The following is a 17,348-nucleotide window of genomic DNA, read 5'->3' as shown; positions in this document are numbered from 1 at the left end:
AGAAAATATAACTAATGAATATAAAGATGAATCGATTAAAAACAAAGTGCCAGCAAACTTCACTACCATTAATCAAACAATTAATGAACCAAATAATAGCAAAGATGAAGTGCATATTGAACATGTGGATGACCCCCCATTAGAAATGTGTTCACATGCTAGTGTTATTGTAGCATTGAATGCTGACAAGGAGAAGTATTTGAACTATGAAACAAGTACAAGTGGTAGCACTATCGGAAACGTATGCGTGCGTTGTAATGACACTTTTGAATTAAATTTCTTTGGAATACCAAAAAAATTCAATTATAAAAAGTGTGGATATGGGAAAGTATCATTTCCAGAGATGTTAGTACTCAAAGAGAATTCCAACATAAAAATAATAGTTGATGAAGAGGGGCATCTTCATGCTAGTGCTATAGGTAACATACTACCTATTGATAGAACCTTTCATAGTCTTTTAGGTATTAGCATTCAAATGAAAGCAAAGAGGAAAAGAAAGGCCTACTCTACTACTAATTTCATAAACCATATCTTGTCTACGTGCCTTAACTTTTACCTGTGTAAAAATAATGTGATAATAGACAGTGAAATTGCCAAAAAAATAAAAAGTTGATTGTCAAAAAATATCACTATGGAATATAAAGATGAAACGATGAAAAACAAAGCACCAGCAAACGTTACTGGCATTCATCAAACAGTCAATGAATCAAATAATACCAAAGACGAAAAGCATATTGAGCCTGTACATGAGACACCAGTAAAAATTGTGTATGATTCAAAATGGAATAATGATTATTCTACTGATTACGAATTAAGAGAAAACGATAGCTACTATGTCAAGAGAGAACATGGTGAAGCATTTTATAGAACAGATTCAAAATGTCCACATTTAATCATTGATATTAATAATGCATCATAATATATTTTTGTATTAATATTCTACATAACACTATTTCATTAAAAAAATAACATTGTAATGTGTTAATTTTTTTTTAGATTAAGCTAGCAAATCAAGCGTTTAGAATGTCTATTAAAACATCGACGATGTAAGAAAAGGAATTTGCGTACATCTATTGTCAAACACATGGGATAACATTGTCAAAATCTAGGTATCAGAATGAAGAATTGTAGGTAAGTAAGTAAGCAAGTAAGTAAGTAAGTAAGGAAGTAAGTAAGTAAGTAAGCAAGTAACAAACTCTTTCTTGAATTTACCTCATGGATGCAAAATTCATAAATTTCATTTAATAAATTATGAAAAAATTTTAAGTAAGTAACAAAAAAATGGTAAGCAAGTAACAAACCATGTCCTCAAGATATCTTCCGGATACACAATGCAGAAACTTCCTTTAAGAAATTATTTAAGAGATAGCCAAAAAGTTGGGTTGAGCTAGGTTCCCTTAGAGTGGGGCGCCACTGTAAGTGAACCTATATCAACCCAACTTTTTGGATATCTGTCTCACTTTGGCTCGTGTTGTGTGTCATTTCTGTGCGTGTCTCGTCTCGCTGTATGTGTCAGAACAGAGACGACACCGAGACGTCACTTTTTTCAATGTTTAGGAACTAGTGGGGAATCCCCGCTCGTTTTGGAAAGGTGTCAAGGACAGGCAAGCAAATAGCATGTAGTTTCAAAACGTGTTTAATCACGTGTCGAGGTCCCATAGTATGAAATTTCTGTATTGTGCATGTAAACGGCGAATTCAAGAATGAGTTTTTTTTTACTTACTTAGACTATTGTAATAATTTATTTAATGATATTTCTTTTTCTGTATCCAAGAGGTGAAAATCAATAACTAGTTTGTTACTTACTTTTCTTTTTTTTTATAATTTCTTGAATGAAATTTCTACATCGTGTATCTAAGTCGTGAAAACAATAAAGCGTTGTTTATACATGAGGTAGCTTCAAGCAAGGATTTGTTACTTATTTAGAATTTTGTCATAATTTCTTGAATGAAATGACTTTTTTTTTGTTTATCCAAGAGGCGAATTCAAGAAAGAATTTTTTACTTACTTACAATTTGTGATAATTTCTTAAATGAAGTTTCTGCATTGTGTATCCAAGAGGTGACTACAGGAAAGAGTTTGTTACTTGCTTACAATTTTTTCATAATTTATTGAATGAAATTTCCGTATTGTGTATCCAAGAGTTGACTTTAAGAAAGAAATGGTTACTTACTGAGAATTTTTTCATAATTTCTTGAATAAAATTTCTACATCGTTTATCTAAGTCGTGAAAACAATAATGAGTTTGTTACTTACTTGGAATTTTGTCATAATTTCTTGAAAGAAATGTCTTTTTGTTTATCCAGTAGGTGAATTCAAGAAATAATTTGCTACTTACTGACAATTTTTTCATAATTTAATTAATAAAATTTCTGAATTGTGTATCCACGAGGTGACTTCATGAAAGAGTTTTGTTACTTGATTAAAATTTTTTTAATAATTTATTAAATAAAATTTCTGAATTATGTATCCCTGTGGTAAATTCAGGAGAGACTTTGTTACTTACTGAGAATTTTGACGTAATTTCTTGAATGTAATGTCTTTTTTTTTGAACATGGAGGTTAATTATATATTTATTTATCTACTTAATTAAATTGTTAGATAATTTATTTTATGAAAATTCTGCTTTGTGTATCAAAGAGGTGTATTCAAGAAAGAGTTTGTTACTTGCTTACAATTTTTTTCGTAATTTATTAAATGAAATTTCTGTATTGTGCATTCAGGAGGATGATTCAAGAAAGAGATTGTTACTTACTTAGAATTTTGTCATAATTTCTTGAATGAAATGTCTTTTTTATTGATCAAGGAGGTGAATTCAAGAAAGAATTTGCTACTTACTTACAATTTCAGATAATTTCTTAAATGAAATTTCTGCTTTGTGTATCAATGAGGTAACTTCAAGAAGGGAGTTGTTACTTATTTAGAATTTTTTCATAATTTATTGAATGAACTGACTTTTTTTTTTGTTTATCAAATATGTGAATTCAAGAAAGAATTTGCTACTTACTTACAATTTTTTGATATTATCTTAAATGAAGTTTCTGCATTGTGTATCCGAGAGGTTACTTCAGGAAAGGGTTTGTTAATTTCTTACAATTTTTTTGTTAATTTCTTACAATTTTTTAATAATTTCTTAAATGAAATTTATGCATTGTGCATCCATGAGGTGACTTCAAGAAAGAGTTTGTTACTTACCTACTCACTTACTTACATCCTTACGTCCTTACTTAGTTGCTTACTTACTTACCTACAATTTTTCATTCTGATAGAGATATTTCGACAATGTTATCCCATGTGTTTGACAATAGATGTATGCAAATTCCTTTTATTACATCGTCGATTATTTAATATACATTATAAACTCTTGATGTTCTAGCTTACTCTAAAAAATAATGAACACATAACAATTTAATGTTTTTAATGAAATATTTTTATTTATAATATTAATACAAAAATATATTATGATACATTATTAATATTAATGATTAACTTTTGACATTTTGAATCTGTTCTATAAAATGGTTCACCATGTTATCTCTTTACATTGTAGTTATTGTCTTCTCTTAGTTCGTAATCAGTAGAATAATAATTATTCCATTTTGAATAATAAACAATTTTAAATGGTGTCTAATGAACAGGCTTAATATGCTTTTCGTCTTTGGTATTATTTGATTCATTGACTGTTTGATGAATGCCAGTAACGTTTGCTGGTGCTTTGTTTTTCATAGTTTCATCTTTATATTAAAAAGTGATATTTTCTGACAATCCACTTTTTATTTTTATGTCAATTTCACTGTCTATTATCACATTATTTTTACACAGGTAACAGTTTAGGCACGTAGACAAGATATGGTTTATGATATTAGTAGCAGAGTAGGCCTTTCTTTTCATCTTTGCTTTCATTTGAATGCTAATACCTAAAAGCCGACGAAAGGTTCTATCAATAGGTAGCATGTTAACTAAAGCACTAGCAAGAAGATACCCCTCTTCATCAACTATTATTTTTATGTTGGCATTCTCTTTGAGCACTAACATCTCTGGAAATGATACTTTCCCATATCCACCTTTTGTATAATTGAATTTTTTTGGTATTCCAAAGAAATTTAATTCCATAGTGTCATGACAACGCACGCATACGTTTCCGATAGTGCTACCACTTGTTCTTGTTTCATAGTTCAAATACTTCTCCTTGTCAGCATTCAATGCTACAATAACACTAGCATGTGAACACATTTCTAATAGGGGGTCATCCACATGTTCAATATGCACTTCATCTTTGCTATTATTTGATTCATTAATTGTTTGATTAACGGTAGTGAAGTTTGCTGGCACTTTGTTTTTCATCTATTCATCTGTATATTCATTAGTGATATTTTATACCAATGCCCTTTTTATTTTTACGGCAATTTCGATGTCTATTACAACATTATTTTTACAAAGGTAACAGTTTCGGCACGTTGACAAGATATTGTTTATGATATTAGTAGAAGACTATGAAAGTCTTCTTTTGATCTTCCGTTGAATGCTAATACCCGAAAGTTGACGATGGGGTGTAACAATAGGTAGCATGTTACCACAAGCACTGGAAAGAAGATGTCCCTCTTCATCAACTATTATTTTTATGTTGGAATTTTCTTTGAGCGCTATCATCTCTGTATATCTCACTCTTGCATATCCACCCTAACAAGAGTTGAATTTTTTTGGTACTCCAAAGAAATTAAATTCCTTACTGTCATGACAATGCACACATACATTTCCAATAGTGCGTCCATTTTTACTTGTTTCATAGTTTAAATACTTCTCCTTGTCAGCATTCAATGCTACAATAACATTGACATGTGAACACACTTTATTAAAATGCTCCATCTTCACTTTTTTAAAAGATATGACTTATGTGTTTATCGTACTACTGCGTAAAAAATACTGATTTAATACATGCAATAGACTAGGTAGTGTCGATATCCGGACATGGAATACCAGTGGGAAAGCCACATTGTGTCTCTGACCAATCACAGAGTACAATTGTTACAGCCCTTATCATATTTTGTCATTTTAACATACTTACAAAAAAAAAGTTGAATAATTTAGAAGTTTAAAAAAAAATATTTTTTTTTTATGAAAAAAAAAATATTGAATTAGAAACATCAGTCCTCATTATTATGAGCATCAGAAACTGGACTTTATTTTCACATTTGAACCAGATACTTGACCTAAGTTTCACAATTTAACGAGAGACTTGTATTTTCCATAATTTTCTTACAGGAAACTAGAGTTTATGGTCAAAAACCCTTATTATCTCAGATTCTACAGAAATAGTTTATTTTTCAATCCATACCTGGACTTAAGTTTCTATGACCCAACAAATTGTATTTTCCCTAATTTTCTTACAAAAAAACTAGAGTTTACGGTCAAAAACCCTTATTAGCTTATATTTATCACTAGCAACTTGCCCTCCACTCTAACTTCACTAATACATCCTTCTGCCAATCAACCCATCTCCATCAAAACCCTTTTCAGCCATTTCTTGTTAAATTTTTTTATTTCAACTCATCCCCTCTGGTTTTTCTCTAGCAACTCGGCCTCCACTATAACTACTCTAATACATCCTACTGCCAATAAACCCATCTCCTCCAAAACATTTTTCAGTCATTTCTTGTTAAAAAATTTCTATTTTAACTCATTCACATTGGTTTTTCCACATTTGAACCAGAGTATGGACCTAAGTTTCATATTTGAACGCGAGAATTGTATTTTGCATAATTTTCTTACTGGATACTAGAGTTTATTGTCAAAAACCCTTATTAACTCAGATTCTACAGAAATAGTTTTTTTTCTATCAAGACCTGGACTTAAGTTTCACCTATGAACCAACAACTTGTATTTTAAATAATTTACTAACAAAAAACTAGAGTTTACGGTCAAAAACCCCTATTAGCTTAGATTTTTCGCTAGCAACTCGCCCTCCACTTTAAATTCGCTAATACATCCTTCTGCCAATCAACCCATCCCCCCAAAACACTTTTCAGTCATTTCTTGTTAAAAATTTTTATTTCAACTCATCCACACGGGGTTTTCGCCTGCAACTTTTTAATGGGCACCAAGTAAAGAAAAATCACACGGAATCAGACAACCGAGTCTCTCAAACCAAGTAAATCTATTTTAAAAGATAAAAGAACTAATTATTTAAAAAAAAAATTTAGTTTTTAATGTTAAATAATTAAAGAAAAATCAAAATTATTAAGTCAAAAGATTGTATCAAACCCATTAAAGATCTTTTAAAAGATACAATAACTACTTATTTAACACAAAATTTTTTTTTTTAATGGGTACCAAGTAAAGAAAAACCACACGGATAAGCCATTATAATAGCATAGGAAGGAACATAAGCTCCTGGAATAGCATATGAAGGGGACATAAACTCTTATAATAGCATGGGGGGACATAAGCCCTGAAAATAGCACGAGAATTCCTATATACGCAAGCAAATAACATGGGAATTCCTATACATGCACGCAAATAACATGGGAATTCCTATACAAGAAAGCAACAAACATGAGCATTACAAAACAATCAAGCAATCTACCTTGGGAATTCCTATAAATGAAAGAACATATCAGGGTAGTTCCTATAAAACAACGCAAATAACAGTGTACTTTCTATAAATGCACGAACATAACATGGGAATTCCTATACTAGAACGCTAAGAACCGGGGAATTCCGATACACGCAAGCAAAAAACCGTGGGAATGCACATACATGAAAGCAAATAACAGGGGATTTCCTATAAAAGAAAGAAAATAACATGGGAATTCATATGCACTCAAGCAAATAACCTGGGATTTCCTATAAAAGCAAGCAAATAGCCAGGGATTTCCTATACACGCAAGCAAATAACCTGGGAATTCCTATACATGCAAGCAAATAACATGGGAATTCCTATACACGCAAGAAAATAACATAACCATTTCTTTTATTCAAATCCCACACACAAATCAAGTTACCGTATATTGAACAACCTCATTGTGCAATTCTTATCAAAAACAAAAAGCTTTATACCCCTTTTTTCCAATTAGAGATAGCTTTAGCAACGACACATTCCTAACAAACTAGTCTTGACTAAAGGCAATTGTCCAAAAAATCAATAATACTAGGAACGGTATTGCGTACTCGTTCCTCTTTGAAAGATGTATTGACCTCTAGATTAGAATTACCTACCAGAAAAACCGGAAGGAACGTAAAGGCCGCAAATAAAACAGGATGGAACATAAAGGCTCAGAAGTATAAGGTAACATACTACTAGTAGATTGTATATATGGAATTCTACCGGTCCTATAGGAAGATATTTCTACCGGTCCTATAGGAAGAAATTTCTACCGGTCCTATAGGAAGACATTTCTACCGGTCCTATAGGACGACATTTCTACCGGTCCTATAGGAAGACATTTCTACCGGTCCTATAGGAAGACATTTCTACCGGTCCTATAGGAAGACATTTCTACCGGTCCTATAGGAAGACATTTCTACCAGTCCTATAGGTAAACATTTCTACGAGACGTATACATCTTTTCAAAGAGAGTGAGTATCCTCTCACATGGCATTATACTTCTACCGGTCCTATAGGAATTCCCATACTATTCTATCATGTACGTCGGGACACTACAATCAGAATTGTTTGATTGACAGTTAAAAAGGGTAAATGAGATTTGCGAATTTGAGTGTAGGATTTTCGAATTTGATCCTATTAAGGATTGACTTGAAATAAAATTTTTAACAAGAAATGGCTGAAAAGTGTTTTGGAGGAGATGGGGTGATTGTGTACTGTATAATACACAAGTGATGTTTTGGACAGTGTTGTCAATTTAAAATAGTTTAGAAATAAAACAATTTAACAAGAAATGGATGAAAAGTGTTTTAAGGGAGATGGGTTAATTGTGTACTGTATAACACACAAGTGACGTTTGGACAGTGTTGTTGCTTGCCTGTATAGGAATTCCCATGTTATTTGCTTGCCTGTATAAGACCATGCTATTCTACGAACAAATTACACTTTCTTCACGATCATTGACCCGGAAATTTAACCCTTTTATCCAAGCCTGAATTGGTGATTGGGGTTTGAATAAAAACCGGAAGAAATTTCTACCGGTCCTAACCATTCCAAACGAGCGGGGATTCCCCACCTGTTCCTAAACATTGCAAAAAAGATATCAATTGCACATTGAATTATACAAAACCTACCAGACAGCTTTCTTGGCCAACCAGACAGGTTTCTGGGCCAACCAGACAGGTTTCTGGGCCAACCAGACAGGTTTCTGGGCTAATAGGTGTATTGTTATTTGTTTGCCTGTATAGGAATTCTCATGTTATTTGCTTGCAGCTATAGGACCATGCTATTTGCTTACCTGTATAGGAATTCCCATGTTATTTGCTTACCTGTATAGGAATTCCCATGTTATTTGCCTGCCTGTATAGGACCATGTTATTCCACAAGACGGAAATACTTTGTTTGAAGCTATAGGAATTCCCATTACTATTCTACGAGACATAACGTATGGTGCGATGAATATTGTAGCTATGGAATCCGGTTAATAACCCGTAGCATAAAGGTATCTGAGATCTCGCACAGTATCGCAAACACTATTAAAGATATCAAAATGATATCTCATTTTTATTAAGCTAACTCAATTTGCGAAAAGATATTCCATTTGCACAAATCTGCCCTGAATGTTCTTAATGAGGATTTGAATAATAGAGATAAAACCAAAATGAGATTAACAGGTGATGTCAAGGTTGATTGATTTGTCACGAAAAGGGAATTAATTTGTTGTTTTTAACGGGAATTATTGATTCAAGAAAGGGGAATTAATTTGTTGTTTCTAAGGGGAATTATTGATTCACGAAAGGGGAATTAATTTGTTGTTTCCAAGGAGAATTGTTTCCGGGTGAAGTTTGCAAATGCGCATTAACGGTGGGGAAGCGATATTTTGAACTTAGAGGTGAACAGATTAACTCGGGAAAGGGTTTTCTAAGAATTAAAATGTGACAGCGCAGGGATGCCAAAACAAAGGGAACACGCAGAAATTACGTTTAGGGGTTATTTGGGCGAAACCGTTTTTAGACATTTTAGGGAATTATTTCGGCGAAACAGTTAGAGACATTTTAAAAGATGATTTTACAAGATGTTTTAGAAGAGGATTTGAGGGTGAAACTCTATGGTCATTATAATACACAAGTTGTATTTGAACAGTGTCGCGAGGTCCCCTACCCCAACCCCAAAGGGTCCTCCTACCCCAACCCCAAAACCCTCCCCCCCCCTCCCCCAACTTTTTTACCCCTCTTTTTAATTTGCGCATTTTTAGACAAAAGGACCCCACCCCCCAACATATGGCTCCCCCTCCCACCATTAGTGTTTTGTCATGGTTTACCTTGTCACAGTTACATTCTCTTAATTTTTCAAACTTCATTTTGGATTCCTTTTGGTGAAATGCAAGAGTTGGAATATTTCAATAGTGTTTTGATGTGGTTTACCTTGTCACAGTTACATTTTGTTGATTTTCCCACGTTTATTTTGAATTTATTTCTATAAAATGCAATAGTTGGAATACTTCAGTATTGTTTGGTCGTGTTTTACCTAGTCATAGTATCATTATCTTAATTTTTCAAAGTTTATTTTGGATTTCTTTCGTTGAAATGCAAGAGTTGGAATATTTCAGTAGTGTTTTGTTGTGGTTTAGCTTGTCACAGTTACATTTTCTTGATTTTCAAAGTTCATTTTGAATTGCTTTCGTTGAAATGCAAGAGTTGGAATATTTCGGTAGTGTTTTGTCATGGTTTACCTTGTCACAGTTACATTCTCTTGATTTTTCAAAGTTCATTTCGAATTTCTTTCATTGATATGCAAGAGTTGGAATATTTCAGTAGTGTTTTGTCGTTGTTTAGCTTGTCACAGTTAAATTCTCTTGATCTTTCAAAGTTCACTTTGGTTTTATTTCATTGAAATGCAAGAGTTGGAATATTTCAGTAGTGTTCTGTCGTGGTTTACCTTGTCACAGAATGGTTTACCATGTCACAGTTACATTCTCTTGATTTTTCAAAGTTCATTTCGAATTTCTTTCATTGAAATGAAAGAGTTGGAATATTTCAGTAGTGTTTTGTCGTAGTTTAGCTTGTCGCAGTTACATTCTCTTGATATTTCAAAGTTCACTTTGGTTTTATTTCATTGAAATGCAAGAGTTGGACTATTTCAGTAGCGTTCTGTCGTGGTTTACCTTGTCACAGAATGGTTTACCTTGTCACACTTAAATTCCTTGATTCTTCAAAGTTCATTTAGGATTTCATTCGTTGAAATGCAAGATTTGAAATATTTCAAGTGTGTTTTGTTGTGGATTACTACATCACAGTTATATTTTTCTAATTTTTATATATTCATATTTTATTCATTTTGTTAAAATGCAAGAGTTGGATTATTTCGTTAGTGTTTTTTCGTTGTTTACCTCATAACAGATCCATTTTCCCGAGTTTTCAAAGTTAAATTCTTATTTATTTCCATGAAATGCAAGAGTTGGACTATTTCAATAGTGTTTTCTCATTGTTTACCTTGCCACAGTTATATTCTCTTGATTTTTCAAAGTTCATTTTGAATTTCTTTCATTGAAATGCAAGAGTTGGAATAGTTCAGTAGTGTTTTGTTATGGTTTACCTTGTCAGAATTACATTTTCTTGATTTTTTCAAATTTCAATCTGAATTTAAATCGTTCAAGTGTAAGAGTCGGTATGTTTCAGTAGCTCTCAGTCGGTATGTACCTTATCACAGTTGCAGTCTTTTTATCTGTCATTGTTCCAGGTTGGCTTAGACATTAGTCTTGAGAGAGCAGGACACTTTCCGAGAAGTTCTGTCAGTTTATAAATAGTCTTGATTATATACTTTTTATTTTTCAATTTTAAATTCGGATTTCTTTCATTGAAATGCAAGAGTTGACATTGGTTTTATTTCGCTTTGGTCAAAGAGTTCACTTTGGTCAAAGTTCACTTTGGTTTTATTTCGGTGAAATGCAAGAGACCTAAAATAATGTCGTGAAATCAACATGCAAGGTCGACATAGCTTTATTTCATTTTTAAGGTTAATTTAGACGAGGTTACGTGCGCATACGTAACCTCGTCGAAATTAACCTTAAAAAATGAAATAAAGCTATGTCGACTTTACATGTTGATTTCACAACATTATTTTAGGTCTCTTGCATTTCACCGAAATAAAACCAAAGTGAACTTTGAAAAATCAAGAGAATGTAACTCTGACTAGGTAAACCACGACAAAACACTATTGAAATATTCCATCTCTTGCATTTCATCGAAAGAAATCCAAAATGAACTTTGAAAAATTAAGAGAATGTAAGTGTGACAAGATAAACCACGACAGAACACTACTGAAATATTCCAACTCTTGCATTTCACCGAAATAAAACCAAAGTGAACTTTGAAAAATCAAGAGAATGTAACTGTGACAAGGTAAAACACGACAGAACACTACTGAAATATTCCAACTCTTGCATTTCAATGAAAGAAATTCGAAATGAACTTTGAATAATGAAGAGAATGTAACTCTGACATGGTAAACCACAACAAAACATTACTGAAATATTCAAACTCTTGCATTTCAATGAAAGAAATTCAAAATGAACTTTGAAAAAAATCAAGAAAATGTAACTGTGACAAGGTAAACCACAACAAAACACTATTGAAATATTCCAACTCTTGCATTTCATCGAAAGAAATTCAAAATGAACTTTGAAAAATTAAGAAAATGTAACTGTGACAAGGTAAACCACGACAAAACACTGCTGAAATATTCCAAACTCTTGCATTTCAATGATATAAAATCAAATGAACTTTGAAAAATCAAGAGAATGTAACTGTGACAAGGTAAACCAAAACAAAACACTATTTAAATATTACAACTCTTGCATTTCAATTAGAGAAATTCAAAAATGAACTTTGAAAAATAAATAATATGTAACTGTGAAATGTTAAAGCGCAACCAAACAATACTGAAATATTCCAACTCTTGCATTTCAACAAAAGAAATTCAAAATGAACTTTGAAAAATTAAGAGAATGTAACTGTGTTAAGGTAAACCATAACAAACCACTACTGAAATATTCAAATTCTTTAATTTCCACGAAATAAATCCAAATAAAAATCTGAAAAACTAAGACAATGTATCTGTTACGTTGTAAACCATAACATAACACTAGTAAAATATTCCGAATCTTGCATTTCACGAAAGAAATTCAAAATGAAATTTGAAAAATTAGGAGAATATAACAGTGATAAGGTAAAGCACAACAAAACACTACTGAAATATTCCAACTCTTGCATTTCAATGAAATAAATTCATATTAACTTTTAAAAATTAAGAGAATGTAACGGCGAAACGGTAAACCAAGAAAAAACACTACTGAAATATTCCAACTTTTGCATTTCATCGAAAGAAATTCAAAATGAACTTTGAAAAATCAAGAAAATGTAACTGTGACAAGGTAAACTACAACCAAAACCTAATTAAATATTCAAACTTTTGAATTTCAAAGATATAAATTAAAAATTAAATTTGAAAAATTAAGAGAATGTAACTGTGACAAGGTAAACCATGACAAAACACTACTGAAATATTCCAACTCTTGCATTTCATCGAAAGAAATCCAAAATGAACTTTGAAAAATCAAGAGAATGCAACTGTGACATGGTAAACTACGACAAAACACTACCGAAATATTCCAACTCTTGCATTACATCGAAAGAAATTCAAAAAAAACTTTGAAAAATCAAGAGAATGTAACTGTAGAAAGGTAAGCCATTACAAAAGACATATGAAATATTCTAACTCTTGCATTTAAACAATAAAAATTCAAAAATAACTTTGAAAAATCAAGAGAATGTAAGTTTGACAAGATAAACCACGACAAAACACTATTGAAATATTCCAACTCTTACATTTCAACGAAAGAAATCCAAAATTGACTTTGAAAAATTAAGAGAATGTAACTCTGACAAGGTAAATCACGATAGAACACTACTGAAATATTCCAACTCTTGCTTTTTAATGAAAGAAATTCGAAACGAACTTTGAAAATCAAGAAAATGTAACTCTGAGAAGGTAAACCATAACAAAACACTACTGAAATATTCCAACTCTTGCATTTCAATAAAAGAAATACAAAATGAACTTTGAAAAATCAAGAAAATGTAACTGTGACAAGGTAAACCATGACAAAACACTATTGAAATATTCCAACTCTTGCATTTCCAGGAAAGAAATTCAAAATGAACTTTGAAAAATTAAGAGAATGTAACTGTGACAAGGTAAACCAATCTGTGACAAGGTAAACCACGACAGAACACTACTGAAATATTCCAACTCTTGCATTTCAATGAAATAAAAACAAAGTTAACTTTGAAATATCAAGAGAATGTAACTGTTACAATGTAAATCACAACAAAACACCACTGAAATATTCCAACACTTTCATTTCAATAAAAGAAATTCGAAATGAACTATGAAAAATCAAGATAATGCAACCGTGGCAAGGTAAAATACCAAATAACACTACTAAAATATTTCAACTCTTGCATTTTAATAAATAAAAAAATACTGAACTTTGAAAGATCAAGAGAATGTAACTGCGACAAGCTAAATCACGACAAAAAGCTACTGAAATATTCCAGCTCTTGCATTTCAAAGAAAGAAATTTGAAATGAACTTTGAAAAATCAAGAGAATGTAACTGTGACAAGGTTAACCATGACAAAACACTACAGAAATATCCCAACTCTTGCATTTCAATGATAGAAATTCAAAATTAACTTTGAAAAATTAAGAGAATGTAACTGTGACAAGGTAAACCGCAACAAAACACTACTGAAATATTCCAATTCTTGCATTTCAATGAAAGAAATCCAAAATGAACTTTGAAAAATCAAGAGAATGTAACTGTGACATGGTAAACCATTCTGTGACAAGGTAAACCACGACAGAACACTACTGAAATTTTCCAACTCTTGCATTTCAATGAAATAAAACCAAAGTGAACTATGAAAAATCAAGAGAATGTAACTGCGACAAGGTATAGCACGACAAAACGCTACTGAAATATTCCAACACTTTGCATTTCAAAGGGAGTAATTCTAATTAAACTTTTAAAAAATAAAGAGAATGTATCTGTGACAAAGTAAACCTCGACACAACAAAACTGAAATATTCCAACTCTTGCATTTCAATGAAATAAAACCAAAGTGAACTTTGAGAGATCTAGAGAATGTAACTCTGACAAGCTAAACCACGACAAAACACTACTGAAATAGTCCAACTCTTGCATTTCAATGAAAGAAATTCGAAATGAACTTTGAAAAATCAAGAGAATGTAACTGTGACTAGGTAAACCATGACAAAACACTACCGAAATATTCCAACTCTTGCATTTCAACGAAAGAAATTCAAAATGAACTTTGAAAATCAAGAAAATGTAACTGTGACAAGGTAAACCATAACAGAACCCAAGTGAAATATTCCAACTCTTGCATTTCACCTAAAGAAATTCAAAGTGAACTTTGAAAAATTAAGAGCAAGTAACTGTGACAAGGTAAACCACGACAAAACCCTATCTAAATATTCCAAATCTTGCATTTCAACGAAAGAAATTCAAAATAAACTTTGAAAATCAAGAAAATGTAACTGTGACAAGGTAAACCACATCAAAACACTACTGAAATATTCCAACTCTTGCATTTCATCGAAAGAAATCCAAAATGAACTTTGAAAAATTAAGAGAATGTAACTGTGACAAGGTAAACCATGACAAAACACTAATGGTGGGAGGGGGAGCCATAAGTTGGGGGTGGGGTCCTTTCTTCTCAAAATGCGCAAATTAAAAAGGGGGTAAAAAAGTTGGGGGAGGGGGGGGGCTTTGGGGTTGGGGTAGGAGGACCCTTTGGGGTTGGGGTAAGGGACCTCGCGACACTGTTCAAATACAACTTGTGTATTATAACGACCACAGAGTTTCAACCTCAAATCCTCTTCTAAAACATCTTGTAAAATCATCTTTTAAAATGTCTCTGTCTGTTTTGCAAAAATAATTCCCTAAAATGTCTAAAAACGGTTTTGCCCAAATAACCCCCAAACGTAATTTCTGCGTGTTCCCTTTGTTTTGGCATCCCTGTGCTGTTACATTTGAATTCCTAGGAATCCCTTTCCCGCGTTAATCTGTTCATCTCTAAGCTCAAAATTCTCTTCCCCACCGTTAATGCGCATTTGCAAACTTCACCCGGAAACAATTCTCTTTGGAAACAACAAATTAATTCCCCCTTTCGTGAATCAATAATTCCCCTTAGAAACAACAAATTAATTCCCCTTTCTTGAATCAATAATTCTCCTTAGAAAAAACAAATTAATTCCCCTTTCGTGACAAATCAATCAACCTTGACATCACCTGTTAATCTCATCTTGGTTTTATCTCTATTATTCAAATCCTCATTAAGAACATTCAGAGCAGAGTTGTGCAAATGGAATACCTTTTCGCAAATTGAGTTAGCTTAATGCAAATGAGATATCATTTTGATATCTCTAATAGTGTATGCGATACTGGACGAAATCTCAGATACCTTTAAGCTACAGGTTATTAACCGGATTCCATAGCTACAATATTCATCCCACCATACGTTATGTCTTGTAGAATAGCACGGGGATTCCTATAGCTTCAAGCAAAGTATTTCCGTCTTGTAGAATAACATGGTCCTATACAGGCAGGCAAATAACATGGGAATTCCTATACAGGCAAGCAAATAGCATGGTCCTATAGCTGCAAGCAAATAACATGAGAATTCCTATACAGGCAAGCAAATAAAAATACACCTACTAGCCCATAAACCTGTCTGGTTGGCCCAGAAACCTGTCTGGTTGGCGCAGAAACCTGTCTGGTTGGCCAAGAAAGCTGTCTGGTAGGTTTTGTATAGTTCCATGTGCAATTGATATCTTTTTTGCAATGTTTAGGAACAGGTGGGGAATCCCCGCTCGTTTGGAATGGTTAGGACCGGTAGAAATGTCTTCCGGTTTTTATTCAAATCCCAATCACCAATTCAGGCTTGGATAAAAGGATTAAATGTCCGGGTCAATGATCGTGAAGGAAGTGTAATTTGGTCGTAGAATAGCATGGTCTTATAGAGGCAAGCAAATAACATGGGAATTCCTATACAGGCAAGCAACAACACTGTCCAAACGTCACTTGTGTGTTATACAGTACACAATTAACCCATCTCCCTCAAAACACTTTTCAGCCATTCCTTGTTAATTTTTTTTATTTCTAAACTATTTTAAATTGACAACACTGTCCAAAACATCACTTTTGTATTATACAGTACATAATCACCCCATCTCCTCCAAAACACTTTTCAGCCATTTCTTGTTAAAAATTGTTATTTCAAGTCAATCCTTAATAGGATCAAATTCGAAAATCCTACACTCCAATTCGCAAATCTCATTACCCCTTTTTAACTGCCAATCAAACAATTCTGATTGTAGTGTCCCGACGTACATGATAGAATAGTATGGGAATTCCTATAGGACCGGTAGAAGTATAATGCCATGTGAGAGGATACTCATTCTCTTTGAAAAGATGTATACGTCTCGTAGAAATGTTTACCTATAGGACCGGTAGAAATGTCTTCCTATAGGACCGGTAGAAATGTCTTCCTATAGGACCGGTAGAAATGTCTTCCTATAGGACCGGTAGAAATGTCTTCCTATAGGACCGGTAGAAATGTCTTCCTATAGGACCGGTAGAAATGTCTTCCTATAGGACCGGTAGAAATGTCTTCCTATAGGACCGGTAGAAATATCTTCCTATAAGACCGGTAGAATTCCATTTATACAATCTACTGGGGTGCTATGCTTTCCCCTAAAAAATTCAATAGCCCTCCCTTATAAATCTCAAAAGTGAGTTTAAAGATAAGTTTTACGGAGGTAGTAAATTTGCGAACCTCATCCATCCGCAGCTAGCTAGCTGCTTCTCTCTCACTCCCCTCTATGGAAGACCCCTTGCTTTGACCATTCTCTCGTAAATCAGTATGAAAGGTTATAAAAGCACAAGTTAATGCTTTCTTTCTTCTAAATGAGCTTTCGACTCTTCCAGGACCGGTAGAAATGTCTTCCTATAGGACCGGTAGAAATGTCTTCCTATAGGACCGGTAGAAATGTCTTCCTATAGGACCGGTAGAAATGTCTTCCTATAGGACCGGTAGAAATATCTTCCTATAAGACCGGTAGAATTCCATTTATACAATCTACTGGGGTGCTATGCTTTC

The 17,348-nt window shown here is 32.9% G+C and overlaps 1 protein-coding gene across 1 annotated transcript in view; it reads right to left on the bottom strand.

Moving 5' to 3' along the window:
- Positions 1 to 17,348, bottom strand: part of LOC148950390 (uncharacterized) — a 99,083-nt gene that overhangs the window by 70,958 nt on the left and 10,777 nt on the right. The gene's annotated exons all lie outside the window — the stretch shown is intronic.

Source organism: Artemia sp. Qi Xiang Cuo, chromosome 7 (assembly GCF_049724085.1).
Source record: "Artemia sp. Qi Xiang Cuo chromosome 7, ASM4972408v1, whole genome shotgun sequence".
NCBI classification, from domain to species: domain Eukaryota; kingdom Metazoa; phylum Arthropoda; class Branchiopoda; order Anostraca; family Artemiidae; genus Artemia; species Artemia sp. Qi Xiang Cuo.
This window is presented reverse-complemented; position numbering and strand designations above follow the sequence as displayed.